The following is an 18,079-nucleotide window of genomic DNA, read 5'->3' on the forward strand; positions in this document are numbered from 1 at the left end:
TAATCTCTCGTTCAAACCCACATACCCACATGGTTGGATGGTTTATCATCACGTTTACTTAATCATTTGCAAATGTAATTTAATTTAATTGTGATTTAGTGTATTGAAGTTGATTGTCAAAATTAATTTTGTCATTTTTAAAATCACTCTAAATTACGTATTTAATCACTTCATATTAATTTAATATTAAATTGTTCGTTTTTAAATACATTTTCATATCATTAAAATTAATTTTGAAGGATTAAAAATATGTTTTAAAGCGATATTAAAAATAAAAAATAATAATAATTTTAACTATTATAGAATCGTTTCCAAATTTACTCAGCGATTTGTTTAGATTGCACTTGTATGGAAAAGGAAAGCATAATATTACTAAACTATTCTCTAGGTTTAAAAAAATATGGCAATTGTCATAACATTGTAAAATTGACATTCATAATGGTTATGTGCAGGTGGTATTAAGCCAAATTTTGAAATATACATACATACATATATATATATTAAGTTATGTTGAACAACTTTATAGATTCTTTGGTATAAATTTTAAAATTTGTTTTCCTAAATGTATTAAAAAGTCGGATATGTATTTGTAAATAGAACAAAAATATCCTAGGAAAATTTGAGGAAATAGTAAATTTGGGGTGCCTTTTGATTTTTGTCAAAAAAAAAAAAAAATAGAAATAATAAGATTTTTGTCAAAATCGTGCTGCATACATGACATATATTTTTTTAATTTCCAAAATGCCTAATATGGTCGATTAACAGTTTTTTTGAGTACTTATAGTTGCTATATCGTGTATAAATTTTCAATAGAAATACTGTGTAAATAAAATCGTCTATTATGAGACCATGTATCAAATCTCAAAATACAATATAAATAAAATCATCAATTATGAGACTTCAACCTAACGAATTCAACAGATAAAGGTGCTAGATTTTTCTCTCATTTTAAAATTTGAATTGGCGGTTTCATATTTTGATTTAACCAATTTTAAAAAATATCCAGAATTAATTGATCATTAATTTCTTTATTACAATTTTGATTCTAATTAATATATCTTTATATTTTACATTACTTTATTCATTTTTTGTTATTTTAGTTTTAGATTAATTTTTTTTTATCCTGATTAGAATTTTACTCAATATTTTATACATATATCATCTAACAAACTATATATTTCATTTAAATTTTATATATATTTTTTTATTTTTTTAATCTTCCTTTATTCAATATCATCTAATTATATTATTAAACCATTAATTTATCTTTTTGACAAACAAATAAATATTCTTTTTTGCAATCTTGTTGATTTTGTTATGCCTCTACAACGAGTTAGGCTTTAGGTTTTGTGGTTGATAGAGTTATCAATACAATGTAATTGTTGAAGTTTAAATGAAATTGGAATTATAAATACGGTGTAAATGTAAATAAACAAGCTTCATTCCTGATTTTTTTTCCCATCAAATTATATTTGAGTTTATATTTTATTATCAAATTAGATTTTATCTAACTACTTATCGAATTAATCACAATAAACAAAACTTCCTGATTTTTCTCTCTAATTTATATTTGAATTTATCTTTTATTATCAAATTTGATTTTATTTAACTAACTTTCGATTTGTTTAAATATTTCTTACAAATTCAATTGTATCTAAATATTTTTTTCATTATTTTATACCTATTGTTATCAAATTAATTTGATTTTTTTTTTCATAATTTCGATGTTATCAATTTTTCATATAGAAACACAGTAAAAATAGCTGGTTGTACTTAAAAACAAACATATAAATGGGAATTAAACTTTAAAGGTTAGAAACATATGTGTGTGTATATAAATATAAATATATATTATATATATATTACTCAATTCATCATCATCATCATCATCATCAAAATAAAATAACAAAAGACCCTAAATCTCATATTCTTCATCTTCTTCGCTTAGTTGCCCTCCAAAATCTCTTTTTCTCCTTCTTAATCTCATGTCTGCGATCATTGGTTCAACAACCATTTCTTGAATTCCATCGTCTTGGTTAGCTTTTGACGACCACCTTCGTCAGGTCGCCGACCTTTTTCACCTTTGTTTCTACTTTGAACATCATTTTCAACAATGACATTATGTGATTGATAGTGTTTAAAGTTGACTTTCAAGACCATATGAGCAAAGTGGTCACATGGAATGACAATGAAACTCCCTACAACTGGTTTAGTGTCAAACGCAATTATATTTACAATAGTTACATCGTCTTCAAGTTACAATTCCTTCAAATACTCACTTGCCAACAACAACTTCACTGGTATAACCAACTTTGTTCTTTTTCACCTTGGAGGAAGTCCATCGTTGTAGACATCCATAAGTTTCTAATGACCCCACCACCTAGTTGTCATCTTCCCTCGCATACACGCATTCTATAGGTAGTTGGAAGCATTAAGGACAATATTGGGTGATTTTTAATTTTTGCTTCTAGAATGTTTAGAGTGTATTTGTGGTATTTGAGTTATTTTTGAAGCAATGTATTTTTGCATTTTTTATTATACTTAATTTTGTTGTTTAAAGGTAGTTTTTGTAATTGGGGTATAGTGTATGCCCTAGTTTATTGTATTTTTTGTACTTTATTTGTATTGTACATTATGTTCCCTTAGCTTTAGGACAAGTGAGAGATTGTTGGGATTGATGTCCTAGATCTTAGTTTGTAAACATTGTATAGACAAGTTGTTAGGAATAAAATAATTGTTATTTTATGAGCATACACTCAATCCAATAAATTAAAGATCTTAGGTTATTTTATGTATTTTAAACAAGTATGTATAGACATACGGGTGGATTTGTTTAAATAATAACTTAAACGATAAATGGATAAATCCTAGTGACACTATGGATACGACCCACTTTATAGGTGTTACAAGTGTTGTAAAGTGGTCCAAATGATCTGATCCTGATCATTCATGTGGAGACATGTGAGCGAGGGTATCCTATACAAAAAGTTTGTATAAGACCAGATCACGAAATGATTAGTTTCATTATATAACGTCATTAATAATGGAGACTTACATTTCACTATGATGACCATATGTGACATGACCTAAATCCTAAGTGAAGTGTGAACTCCTAAAGGCAGTCCTTTGATTTATATGGGTAAGAGTGACCAAATTGCCAACTCAATAAGCTTGCCATTTTGGGAATTCATCTGACTTATGAGCTGAGAACACAGATATACAAGACGAAATTTACTTCTTCCCTAGGTTAGAGGTAACTACCCTATGTTAGAGGTAACTAAATAAATTACTCTCTTAATGACTGATTCCAGGGCTTGAACATAGTGGTCACACCCTCTCCTGGCTTGAGAGGGACTTGATCATAGTTTGACTATGATTGCCCAACTGTACTTATGAGCAATTTGTGAAGGATCATCGCATTATTGATTGGTTATATCAAATGGACACAGAAATTTATCTGTAGTGCAAAGAGTGCAGTTGTCGATCTTTAGTGAAATTACCTGTAGTTAATGGATATTGGATAATTTAATTAAAGAGTTTAATTAATTATTCAAGTACCATTAGAGCTTTAATCTACATGTCCATTAGATCCCCTCTGTACATCAACGGGGATTTAATTGAGAATTATTTTTGGATTAATTTGAAATGTTCAAATTAATTTGAGGAATTAATTATATATGATATAATTAATTTAATTAATTATATATATGTTTAATATAATGTATTCGATACATTATAATATAAGGTAATATGAAAGGAATTTGAATATGATTCAAATACTAATTATATCAACGAGATTCATGTAATTAAATTTAATATAAATATGATTTATATTAAATACCATAAATAAGTTTAAATGAATTAAATATTTGAATATGATTCAAATATTAATTATATGAATGAGATTCATATAAATGAATTTTCTATAAATGTGTTTTATATCAAATGTCATGTATTGTTGAGAGAAAATAATAGTTAAGACTATAAGTTATGTTGTATTTTATGCAATATAAAACTATAGGCTATATATTATATTTGTTATAACATATTGTGTATATATATAATAAAGTAGTTATTATATATATATATATACACTGTGTTCTCTGGAAAAAATTTACAGAGAAGAAAATTCCTCTCTTCCTCTCCATCTCTTTCCCTCTTCCAAAACCCTAAGGCAGAGCCCACACCTCCTGTCATTCTTAAACCCTAAAGAGAATACATGAGACTCCGTTTGGTGATATCCCTTTTGGAAGAAGAGATCTGTTCGAGGGAATTCTTGAAGAAAGTGTTCTTCAAAAGTAAAGTTTCTTTTTCTTCTCCTTTCTATTTATTAGCATGCTATAGTTTTATTCTTGAACTTATAATCTTTCTTCTTAATTCTGTAATTCTTGAGAATTCTGTGAAAAACGAAAATTGGGATCGATCCCCACATTCCGCTGCGAAAACCTTCGATGGTTTCCCTTCAGTTTTGTCATTTACTAATTAGTATTTTCTATTATATAAACTTGTTTTGTTATTTTTATAATTTTAAAACTTTTTTGCCATTTTTCCAAATGAAACTTTAAAATTTGTCATTTTTCTTATCAACCCAATATTCTAACACTAGAAAACTATTTTAAAGCCCATTTGGGATTGTTTTTGAAATCCTAAAAAACTATTTTACGAGAATCTTAGCCGCCTAGGTTGTTTGGTAAAACAATTTATTTATTAATCTATTCAGAATTACTTTTACAATTGTTCTAAGGTGCAAAAAATATTTGATGGAGCTTTTAGATTTTAGCTTTCCTAAAAATTTGGTATCTTCTCTTACCCATCTCAAATTTTCATTTCACTAATTTCTTTTCTCACATTTATTCCAAATTTTGATTGGTTCAAATTCTTATAACAATTACTTTTTTAAAAAAAGAAAATATTTCATAAAATTTCTTTAGTTAAACAAAAATGGTTGCAATTCAAATCATATATATTTTCAAATAATTATATAACTATATTACACTACTTTAGCATTAATTTATCAAACACCTTAGCTAGTTTTTTTTCTAATTTAAAATTAAAATTTACCAAACGCTCTTTTACTTCTATCCACAGATGATTTTCTAAAAGCATAGTTACTGGCAATTATTTTAAAAGCTACAGCAATCCCAAACCAAGCCTTAGTTCCATGTGCGAACTAAAATCATAACTAACAAAATTATCATGTTGAGCAACAAAATTAAAATCCATAACTCTACTAGAAAAATCACATTTCTTGACGTTTGCAATGTTAACTACTTGATGTTTTTATTGAAAAAAAAAAGTCATGTAATAGATGATTTTAATGAAAAATGTAAAGTAATTTTTTTTAAAAAAAAAGTGGAAGATGAGGGATTTTTTCAAATTTTCACAGTACTTGACATTTTTTCAAGTTTGAGTTATGCTTGCTTGTGGCCTTTGAAATGTCAAGAACTATTCAAATAAGTTTTGAGACTTTAAACTTCTTCACTCTCATTTTAATCAAAATGTTTCATGCATTCCCTCCCACGTGCAGTCTTGCCGTCGTCGGTTCCTTCACACATTACAGATATCAATTCCTTTACTAGCCCGTCATCTACCAGGGCGTTGGGCAATATTTTAGGGAAAGGAAGAGGGTTTGGTGAACTCTCTCTCAAACCCTATTTTTCTTTATGTTACTGTAACGACCCGACCCCCTAGGACTTAGATTAGGCCGTTACTAAAATAAATGCATGCATAGAATTTAAAACGACGCTCAGTTATGTTGAAATAAATGTTAATTAAACAAGAGAAGTTCAAAAGACATTTATTAAATGCAATTGTTTAAACAATAATAGGGTACCCATAATTCGTAAATACTATTAAAAGTATATAAAAGAAATAATCCTTAATAATAAGTTTAAAACAGTAAAACTAAACATTAAGGGAAAAATAAGGACTCTAAATGTCATGATGCGGAAGCGTAAAAACTAGTCCTAGTGGCACGATCACGAATTCTGCTGCGCCATCGTCGGTGCATCTCTACCCTTACCTAAAACATCAACATAAGAAAGAATGAGCATGAAATACTCAGTAAGTAACCCCACCACTGGGGTCAGGCTAGGCATCTATGTCCTCTAGATACCCACCTATGGCACGTATACACACATGAAATAGGTAAGAGACTGAGTCCTATCCTACTGTAGTTAAGTATGCTCACTACCTCTGGTGAGTCCCCGTAGGAAACACAAACCGGTGAATCCCGAAGGAGACACAAACCGGTGAATCCCGAAGGAGACACAAACCGGTGAATCCCGAAGGAGACACAAACCGGTGAATCCCGAAGGAGACACAAACCGGTGAATCCCGAAGGAAACACAAAACTGGTGAATCCTGAAGGAAATACAAACTGGTGAACATCTAACTAATCAGTGAGGACATTCCCACAGTCTCAACATTCAAATATCAACACCGTGCGAATCTATGACATACATATAATCCTCGATACCATGGTTGTACCACATACACATAATCCTCAACAACATATTCTACAACATTCCTGTATACTTTAACATCATAGTTCCACAACATACAAGTATGCCTCAACATCAGCAGATCAGATATCAACATATGGAAACACATACCACCTCATACTAACGATCAAGTGCCTAGGTGTATATTTAAACAAAACAGAACTCGTGCCAGAACATACTTGATTCAGGTCATACTATTAGTCAACATGCTAACATTTACCATAACATACACTCAACATGCTAGCATACAAATAAAGCCTAGCCCGTGGGCAGTTCCAGTGGTAAGATTACTTACCTTAATCGAAAATCCACAGATAAACTCAGACAACCAAACGATAACCGCGGTTTGAAGAAACGACCCTAACACACGAATACAACCATTAAGGTTCAGCCCAAAAATAATTGCGACATCTCAGAGTCAAAACCACAATACCCAAAAGCTTACCCAAGGAACTTAATTAACAACCACTCCAAAATCTCATTCCAACAGATTTTAACTCCCAATGGACGACAACTTGGAACCTTAAAGATACAAGGGTTAAGTCAACTTAATTCAGTAATCAAAGCGTGCCCACAAGCCAACAATAAAGACTATAACTCTTACCAAAACTCTTGTCGAACAATCTTGAATCCGCTAGACAGTCGCGGCTGTAGTTTCCTAAGCTCAAATCTAAAATCAAAATAATGTGACTAATTTAACCTTTAATCCAACTTAGTGGGCATCCAAAATCTTTCAAGAAACCCAACCACAAAATAGATCTTACCAAAAACTAAGCGTCTGACGAAGACCCACATAGCAGAAAATAGGCAGCGCGACGATGGACGGTGGAGAACCCGACTGGAGGTGGCAGCAGGTCAAGCTATTGGTAAACAGCGGTGGAGTGCGGCGGTTAGGGGCTGGTGTGGCTGCGGCGATTTAGACCGACTGGGCGAGATCGACACGATGGGCGGTGAAGGGAGGCAGTGAAGGAGGCGTGGCGGTCGGCGGCAAGTCTGGCTCGAGCGGTGGGCGACGACGCGTCTGCTAGATTTGGTGAGGAGGTTTTCCTACCAGATCTGGTGAGGAAGGTGCGCCTGTCGGATCCGGTGAGGGAGGTGAGTCTGGGTTGTGAGGAGGGCTCGGCGGTGGTCGGACGGCAGTGAGGGGTGGTGAAAGTGCGGCGGTCGGATAAGGCAGTGAGGGTGGGGGCGCTCAAGCGAGAGAGATTGCGTGAAGGAGATCGGGGGTGGGTGCTCCTTTTTATTTTAAAATAATAATAATAATAATAATAATAATAATAATAATAAAAGGAAAATAGTATAACTCTAATTAAATCATTTCCTTAATCCACTTTATACCATTTAATTTCTTTCCTTTTCCAAAGGAAATAAATTCTTGCCATAAATTTCCAAATTGAGTTTGAAAAAATTGAATAATTTGAATAATTTCCATGCCAACACTTAAATCCTCGCGCTTAAACTTTAAATTCAAAAATTCCAAACATGCCCTTCAACTAAGGACAATTATTGAAAAAGAAAAATTACATCATTAATAAATAATAATAAAAAAGGTACGGGATGTATTCTTCCCCCCCTCAAAGAACTTTCGTCCTCGAAAGTTCATCCTTGAAAAAGCTTCAGGTACTGGGCCTTCATCTCATCCTCTCGCTCCCAGTTGGCCTCCCTGAACTGGTGGTTCTGCCACAGAACTTTCACAAAAGCAATTTCCCGACGGCGCAATGCCTTTACTTCTCTGGCAAGGATCCCTATAAGCTTCTCCTCGTAGCTCAAGTTGTCGTTCAACTGTAAGGGCTCGTAGTCAACTACATGGGATGAGTCTGTCACATACTTCCTTAGCATTGAAACATGGAAGACATTATGAACTGAAGACAATGTTGGGGACAAAGCCAAGCGGTAAGCTACAAGGCCAACTCGTTTCAGGACCTCAAAAGGTCCAATGAATCTCAGACTCAACTTTCCTTTCCTGCCAAACCTCAGAATACCTTTCATGGGTGCCACCTTTAAGAACACTTTCACCCCAGTCTCAAATTCCAGGTCCTTATGTCTTACATCGGCATAGCTTTTCTGTCTGCTCTGGGCTGTCTGTATACGAGCCCTGATCTTCTGTATGGCCTCATTTGTGGTCTGCACCAATTCGAATCCTAACAATCTCCTCTCTTCTACCTCATCCCAACACACGGGACCTGCAACTCTTCCCATATAGGGCCTCAAAGGGTGACATCCCAATAGTGGATCGGTAGTTGTTATTGTACGCAAATTCCATTAAGTGCAAGTGAGCATCCCAGCTTCCTGAAAACTCTATGGCACAGGCACGCAACATGTATTCCAGTATCTGACTCAATCTCTTTGTCTTCCCATCATTCTGAGGGTGGAACGTTGTACTGAAGTTTAACCAGGTCCCTAAAGCCGTCTAGAGACTCTTCCAGAAGTTAGACGTGAAACGAGGGTCTCTATCCGACACAATGGACACGGGCACTCCATGTAATCTTACCACTTCCTTCATGTATATCTGTGCCCACTTATTCATTGAAAAGGTGGACTTTCCCGGTATGAAATGGGCTAGCTTCGTAAGTCTGTCTACAACGACCCATATCACAGTGAAACCTTTAACTATCCAAGGCAACCCCACGATGAAGTCCATAGACACATGCTCCCACTTCCATTCTGGTACATTTAATGGTTGTAACAAGCCTGTTGGTCTCTGCCTCGGGGCTTTCACCTGCTGGTACACCAAACACTTACTGACGAACTCCGCAACCTCTCTTTTCATATTATTCCACCAATAGTAACGCTTCAGATCTTGATAAATCAGATGCTACCAGGGTGGATCAAGAATAGGGAACTATGAGCCTCTGACAACAACTCATCCTTACTGTCACTAACCGCCAGCACGCACAGACGCCCTTGATAAAAAAGGTCACCTTCTGCTGACACTGAGAATTCGCTATCCTGGCTTGATTCCACTCAACGAACTCTCTCCTTTAGATAAGGGTCGTCTCGCTATGCATCAATAATCTTCTGCCTTAGGCTTGGTTGCACTGACATCTGTGCTAACTGTGCCTTGACCTTCCCTACGACTACTGCAATCTCTGCCCTCTCCAGTTCCCGACATAGGTGTGTTTGTCTGGTAATGAGAGCTGCGAAATGGGCCACCTTTCTGCTTAAAGCATCAGCCACTACGTTTGCTTTTTTCGAGTGGTACAAAATTTCACAATCATAATCCTTTACTAGCTCCAATCACCTTCTTTGCCTCATGTTTAACTCCTTCTGAGTGAAAAAAGTACTTCAAACTCTTGTGGTCGGTGAAGATCTGTATCTTTTCTCCATACAAGTAATGTCTCTAGATCTTGAGAGCAAAAACCACCGCTGCTAACTCCAAGTCATGCATGGGATAATTCTGTTCGTGCTTTTTCAGTTGACGTGAAGCGTAAGCAACTACTCTACCCTGCTGCATCAATACGCATCCCAACCCCTTCTTGGATGCATCATTGAAAATGACGAAACCACCTGATTCGTCCGATACTGTAAGAATTGGGGCTGAAACCAGCCTCTGCTTGAGGTCTTGGAAACTGTTTTCACAAGCCTCATTCCAAACAAATGTTGCCCCCTTCCGGGTCAATTAAGTTAATGGGGCAGCTATATGAGAGAAGTCCTTCACAAACCGTTTGTAGTAGCTTGTTAACCCCAGGAAACTGCACACCTCACTGACCGTGGTTGGACGAGCCTAACCCATAACTGCCTTTACCTTTGCGGGATCCACAGAGAAACTTTCCTTGGATACCACATGCCCTAGAAAGGACACATGCTTTAACCAAAATTCACATTTAGAAAACTTAGCATATAGCTTATTGGCCCTCGACGTCTCCAAAACTTTCCACAAATTCTCCTCATGCTCGACCTCTATCTTGGAATAAATCAAAATATCATCAATAAAAACAATCACGAAGGTGTCGAGGAATTCCTTGAACACCCTATTCATTAGATCCATGAACACTGTTGGTGCATTCGTTAGACCGAATGACATCACTAAGAACTGATAATGTCCATACCTCGAATGGAAAGCTGTCTTGGGTATGTCACTGTTCTTTATCCTCAATTGGTGGTACTGGTCAATCTTAGAGAATACCGTAGCTCCCTATAACTGGTCAAACAAATCATCGATCCTGGGAAGGGGATATTTGTTCTTGACGGTCACCTTGTTCAACTCTCTGTAATCAATGCATAAACGTAACGATCCATCCTTCTTTTTCACAAACAAAACAGGTGCACCCCATGGTAACATGCTAGGGCGAATGAAACCCTTGTCCAACAACTCCTGCAATTGGATCTTCAGTTCCTTCAACTCTGCCAGGGCCATCCTGTACGGAGCCCTCGAAATAGGAATTGTGCCTGGCTCCAATTCAATGGCAAAATCTATCTCCCGCTGCGGAGGTAGTCCGGGAAGATCTTCTGGAAACACATCTGGAAAATCCCTCACTACTGGCTCCGAAGTCAAGGTAACTTCATTCTCCCTAGTGTCCACCACACTGGCCATAAAACCCCAGGCTCCTTAGTCAAATAGCCTACTGGCCTTCAATGCGGATATCACTTTGGGTAAGACTACAATCCCAACCCCTTTAAACTTAAAACTGGCTCCTGTAAGAGGGTTAAAGATAACCTCCTTACGAGAGCAATCTATGCTGGCATGGTTAGCAGCTAACCAATCCATGCCTAATATAACATCAAAATCGCGCATATCTAAAATTATCAGGTTACATCTAATGCGCGATTGGCTACCTCTACCTAACATGCTTTTATCTTTTCTGTAGCTAACATGATCTCTCCCGATAGAGTGGAAATAGATAATGCAAATGGAAACGGTTCTGAGTCTAACATGGCATGTCTCACAAATACAACAAATATAAATGAGTGCAAAGAGCCAGAGTCAAATAAAACAAATGGGAAGTGTACTTGTCACCACGGTGCCTGACTTCTCGACCTCACGTCGAGTGGTGGAAAATACCTTTCCCTACTGTTGCTGGCGGTTCGGGCCTCCCTGGAACGAGCCTACGGGTTGGCTTCTGTGCTCAGGCGCATTCTTCCTTGGGCATCTATCTGCCATATACCTCTTTCTGGCCATATCGGAAATAAATCCCAGAGCCGGCTAAACAACGTCCCCAGTGTTGCTTACCGCAAGTGGTGCATATCGGTCTATCCTCCCTGCCACTCCCAGCCTCGGTACTCTGTTGTCCCTACTGACGTGGAGCATGCACTGTGTTCTGACCCCTCTACTGATGTTCAAGAGTCTTGTGCTCAGCCTTTCTTTTCTACCCTGTGGAGGTCCTAATCCCGAGTGACCTCCTGTATTCCTCTCCCCCTGGGAATCGGCATCAATTCTCACAGCGGCTCGTAGCGCCGTAGCATACGTCTTGAGATCCAAGGCATGCACCATCCGTCGTAGCCCACTCCTCAGGCCCTGGATAAATCTCTCTCGGCCTTCACTGCCTTAGTTGCCACTAGCTCAGGAGCAAAATGAGATAGCTTATTGAACTCTTGCTCGTATGCCTCCACCGACATAACGCCCTGCTTCAAGTTCAAGAAATTGGTCTGCTTATTGTATCGGGTGTTGGCCGAAAAGTACTTCTCATAAAAAAGTTCCTTGAACTGTTCCCAGGTTGCAAGGTCACCTCCAATATCGATCATCTTTTCTGCCGAACGCCGCCAGATTGTCGCGTTACCAGTCAGCATGAAGACTACGCATTGCAGTTTGTGCTCTTTTGGGCACCTCATAAAACGAAAAATTGTCTCGATGGATGACAACCACATTTCTGCCTTAGTGAGGTCCCCTAACGATCCATCAAAGGAGCGAGGGTCATACTTCCAGAAATCCCTTAAATGTTTAGCCTCGAGAGACAGGCCCTGCGTGTTCTTGTCCTGCGGATGGGTTTGTCGTAACAGCTCGGGTGGCACCGATTCCTCCTGAGCCTGAGTCTGGGCTGGCTGTCCTGCTATTGTGCTACGAATCAGTTCCTGCAGCTTCCCCATCAGAGCGGTTGCAACAACTTCACTAATTCGGGCTTCCATTTCCTTTTTATCCACTTGGGTCATAGGCGGAATTGGCACCGCCGGAGCAGTTTGACTACTCCCCTCTCTCTCTGCTTGAATTTCTTCTCTAACTGTTTTCCTTGTTCTATGTTTAGGTGCCATGTCCTGTCATAAATTTGTACGTCAACTAACTATTTTTTGGCCTTTCTCAAACATCATGCATTTAAAACACTACATCACTATTCTCACATATGCATTGAAACTTTCATTAGTAGAACGTACCTAGCAATGACGAAGAATCCGTTACTGGCCACAGGGACTATCTAGACTTACATAGTAAGTCAATTTACAGAACCCAAAATATGAGCTCTGATACCAACTGTAGCGACCCGACCCCCTAGGACTTAGGTTAGGCCGTTACTAAAATAAATGCATGCATAGAATTTAAAACGACGCTCAGTTTTAGGTCGTGAGAGGCGGTTAAGGTGCGGCGGTCGGATAAGGCAGTGAGGGTGGGGGGCGCTCGAGCGAGAGAGATCGCATGAAGGAGATGGGGGGTGGGTGCTCCTTTTTATTTTTAAAAAATAAACTAATAATAATAATAAAAGGAAAATAGTATAACTCTAATTAAATCCTTTCCTTAATCCACTTTATACTATTTAATTTCTTTCCTTTTCCAAAGGAAATAAATTCTTGCCATAAATTTCCAAATTGAGTTTGAAAAAATTGAATAATTTGAATAATTTCCATGCTAACACTTAAATCCTCGCACTTAAACTTTAAATTCAAAAATTCCAAACATACCCTTCAACTAAGGACAATTACTGAAAAAGAAAAATTACATCATTAATAAATAATATTAAAAAAAAGGTGCGGGATGTTACAGTTGCTACTCTTCCTCTCCTTCGTTGACCTCTTTCTCCTCCATTTCTGTCAAAGCTCAAAATCCCACAACCTCCTTCTTCGAGATCTTCCTTTCCTACCTTTCAATTTCACAGTTCCCTTTTTCTTCGCTTAAAAGTTAAAATCACTTCATTTTTAGGGTTCTTCTAAACCTTTTTTGTATCATCCAGATCTGTAAATATTTCTTTACCTCTCATACTTTGGCATTGGTTTTCCGACGCCTTCACTTTTTTTTCTAAGATCCCCAGATCCCCACCTCTGTTCGCCATCTTTTTCTAAGGTTTTGTTATTTTGTGACTCCTATCGTGTTGACCTTGGAAGAATGATAATTTTACTCAACGGCGATTCGATTCAAATCCATGAAGTATAGAACACTAATTTGAAAGAGGAGTATGCAAACTAAGGATATTAATGGTGTTGGGGTTGGTGCCCTAAATCTTGTATGGTCTTGTAGTTTATAAATGTTTTTGTAAAAACTCATTGTTTATTTAATAAAATATATGATATTTTATTCCATATTTTTCGTTGCATTAATCACAAACCAATAAACCAACATTCGAGGTTATCTTGTAACTTAAACATATATGTAGAGATATATAGGTGGATCATATTTAAGTGATAACCTAAATGGTCTGTGGTAAATGGATAAGACCGGATACCTTATTTTGGTGACACTATGAGTATGACCCGCTTTGTAGGTGTTACAATTGTTATAAAGTGCTACAAATGATCTGATCCTAATCATTCATGTGTAGACATGTGAGTGAGAATATTATATACAAAATAGTTTGTATAAGATTGGACCATGAAATGTTTAGTCTCATTATATAACAACGTTCATAATGAAGACTTACATTTTGCCAGGATGACCATAGGTAACATGACTTGAATCCTGAGTGAGTTGTGAACTCTTGCCTATGAGGGCGGTCCTTTGATTTGTATGAGTGAGAGTGGCCAGATTGCCGACTCAATAAGTTTACTATTTTGGGGATTCGTCTGATTGAGGAGCTAGGAACACATCTACACAAGAAAGAATTCGCTCCTTTCCCGAGGTCGGATAAGTATATAAATTGCTCCCTTAAGGGTTGATTTTGGGGCTTGAACAATGTGATGTCATACCCTTTCCTGACTCGATAGGAGTTTAGTCATAGTTGGACTATGATCTATTATTTATTAGAGGGATCAGTGTTTAAATAATTAGATGTATCTATAGGGGCAAACGGTAATTTTGATCCTAAAGCTTAAGATGATGAGTGAAGATAGATTTAATTATACATCATCTAACAATGAGAAAACATTTTTTTCTTTTAGTTCGAAAGCATATGAGAGGTGTCTTAAATGGCCAGTTTAATTATAGTTAGTTGGCAATAAAAAAAAATAAAATGAAATGCTATGTAATGATGCTTCATCGAAATTTGAGTGGAACGAGTTGAATGTAAAATTAATAAAGATATGAACTATGTAATGGAAATTAAAGTCTTTCTATCTTAATTTAATAGGCTGTCAAATCGAACATAGTTCAATTGACATCCGTATATTAAAAACTATCAAATTTGTAGTTTGAATCTCTCTACTTCCAATTATATTAAAAAAATCTTAATTTACCTATATTTCATATGTCTCTCAAATAAGAGAAAAATCTTCCAAAAGAAAACACCCACCTACATTTTGGTATTTGAATCTTCCTAGAAGTAGCTATTTAGTTGATATTTTAAAAAATAAATCTCATACTTCAAAAAATTAATTAAAAAAAAAAAAGGTTCTTCCTAAATAGGAAGTTGAATTATTTTAGGAACAATCCCATATTTAGATTTTTTACATCCTTCTCGATGATTATTTTATTTTCGTACTGTATCGTTAATTTATGAATTGAAATTAATTGGGGAAGGGGAAAAGAAATTATTCATTGAAATTCCATGTTTTTGGCGATTGAGATTAGCTTTAATTTTGGCCATTAACAAAAATTAAATTTCCGACTGTTGACTTTCTAATTTCCTTAAACATTCAGACCACCCTCTGTGTGCGTCTTGTCTTCCTTAAAAAATGGTTCGTTGGACTTGATTTGTCTCCCCCAAAATAAATATAGTAATAATAACGATAATATTCTGAAAATTTTAAAGCTAACGTAAATCTGTATCAAATACATATACATTGTTATTGTTTTTTTCTTCTTTTTTTTTTTTTTTCTTTTTTAAAGTAGTGCGTATGACATTATTATGAACTCGTGTTTTATAATTTGTTAAATCAACGAATTATCAAAAAATTTAGGTGGATGGACGAAGAAAGTTTTAATATTATATCATCTAATTCATATTTCAACTTAAGCATAAATTTTCAACCGAAAAAGTAATAGATCTCAATGTTGACCTTCATATATTGTCGATTTCAAAAAGAAAAAATAAAACCCAATAAAGTAGTTGTTATAAAAGAGGAAAAAAAAGAAGAGAGAAAGAACTTGACTTTGACACAAATTCTAGCGATTACAGAGAACATTGGATTTTTAAATGTAACAAAATAAGATAAACAATCGAACGTCAAATAAGAAATTAAAGATTAAATTTAGATGAAATGTGATGACAAAATTAAAAAACTAACTAAACAAATCACAGATAAAAATTGAAATACCAAATAAAATTAGAAAAACATCATGTTTAAGTTAGATTTACTACTGGTAATCAAATTAAGTATACTAAATTTTGGATTAGATAATTTCTTCTCTCATTAAAATTTGTATCCAATATTATTCTTCAAACTAACAAATCAATTACATAATTCTTTTTCTCAAAAAGAAAGAAACGCATGAAGGTAGTTAACTACTCGTTAAATTACCATTGTCTAATACATACACTTTGTCAAATAAGAAAAATAACTTCCCATTTTCTTTTTATTTCAAGGAATATTCATTTCACCTTGTGCTCTCTAATTCTCTCTTTAATATACATAGGGAACTGCAAGAAAGTTTATATCATAGAATCCCAATGCAATCTCTCTTTAAATCCCTATATATATAAAAGGAGAAGCAATATGGCTACTAAAATCTTCATCTCTAAGAAACTTTTCGAGAACTTCATATCCCATGGCTACCATTTCTTTATTCTCCTATCTTCTCCTCTTGATCTCCTTCTCTCAAGCAACCATCAATGACGACAACGGTTTCACCACTTCTCTCTTTCATCGTGATTCCCTTTTTCAAATATCATCTCTCTCCCATTATGATCGTCTCACCAATGCCTTTCAACGCTCATTTTCTCGCTCCACTGCCCTCATCAACCACGTTGCCACTGTTGCCACCACTACTGCTGCTGTCGTTCAATCCCCGATTGGCCCAGGAAGTGGCGAGTATCTAATGTATGTCTCTATTGGAACCCCGCCAGTGGATTACATCGGCATTGCCGACACGGGCAGCGATTTGATATGGACACAATGCTTGCCATGTCAAAAATGCTTCAACCAATCACGTCCCATTTTCAACCCTCTCAAATCCTCTTCCTACCATCGCGTGTCTTGCACGTCCCAATCCTGTCATGCACTAAATGTTGCCCATTGTGGAGTCCAGGGGATTTGCAATTACAGTTACACATACGGAGATCAAACTTACACGAAGGGAGATTTAGGATTTGATAAGATCACCATCGGGTCATCATCCGTGAACTCAGTCATCGGTTGTGGCCACGAAAGTGGCGGCGGGTTCGGCTATGCCTCAGGTGTCATCGGACTCGGCGGTGGCGAGCTCTCATTAGTCTCACAAATGAGCCAAACCGCCGCCATTAGTCAACAATTCTCTTATTGCTTACCAACGTTACTTAGTCATGCAAATGGCAAAATAAACTTCGGCCAAAACGCTATCATTTCTGGCCCTGGAGTCGTTTCAACGCCACTAGTCCCCAAAAACCCCAAGACATACTATTACATGACTTTGGAAGCCATTTCCATTGGCAATGAACGTCATGTGGCCGACATGTCGTCCAAACAAGGCAATATGATTATAGATTCCGGGACGACGTTAACGATTCTTCCAAAGGAGTTATACGATGGTGTTGTTTCGTCGCTATTGAAGGTCGTTAGAGCGAGGCGAGTGGAGGATCCCGGCCACTTTTTGGGACTCTGCTTTGCTGATGACAGCAACAGTGGCGGCTTGGGCATTCCGATCATCACCGCCCATTTTGCCGGTGGTGCCGACGTGAAGTTGTTGCCGGAGAATACGTTTATGAAGGTGGCCAAAAATGTGAGTTGCTCGACCTTAACGTCGGCGGAGCCGAGAGATGGTTTCGGGATTTTGGGAAATTTGGCGCAGGCGAATTTCTTAATCGGATATGATTTGGAGGCTAGGAGATTGTCGTTCAAGCCAACCATCTGTGCTTAGAACTCAAAAGTCAAAATTTATCAATCTACATTATTTGTATGGTTAGTTTTATATAGAATCACTTTTCAGCTAAAGAAAATGTTTAAGATTAATACAGTTATCCTACAAATATAATATATGAAATCCTCAATGACATATATGTGTTACTAAAAACTTTGTTAGGAGAAATTCATTTATATCACTAAATTTTGCGGCCGAACTAAAATTAACTAATAATTATAATAATTTAAATCTTAAATTTTTTTTTAAGTGAATTAATCTAGACTTTTTTTTTTTACATATAATT

The 18,079-nt window shown here is 36.1% G+C and overlaps 1 pseudogene; it reads left to right on the plus strand.

The window, feature by feature from the left end:
* Positions 1–16,486: 16,486 nt before the first annotated feature.
* On the plus strand, positions 16,487–17,793 carry LOC120079115 (aspartic proteinase CDR1 pseudogene; annotated as a pseudogene).
* Positions 17,794–18,079: the final 286 nt, after the last annotated feature.

This window comes from Benincasa hispida, chromosome 1, assembly GCF_027475165.1.
Source record: "Benincasa hispida cultivar pf3 chromosome 1, pf3_genome.v1.1, whole genome shotgun sequence".
Classification (NCBI taxonomy): domain Eukaryota; kingdom Viridiplantae; phylum Streptophyta; class Magnoliopsida; order Cucurbitales; family Cucurbitaceae; genus Benincasa; species Benincasa hispida.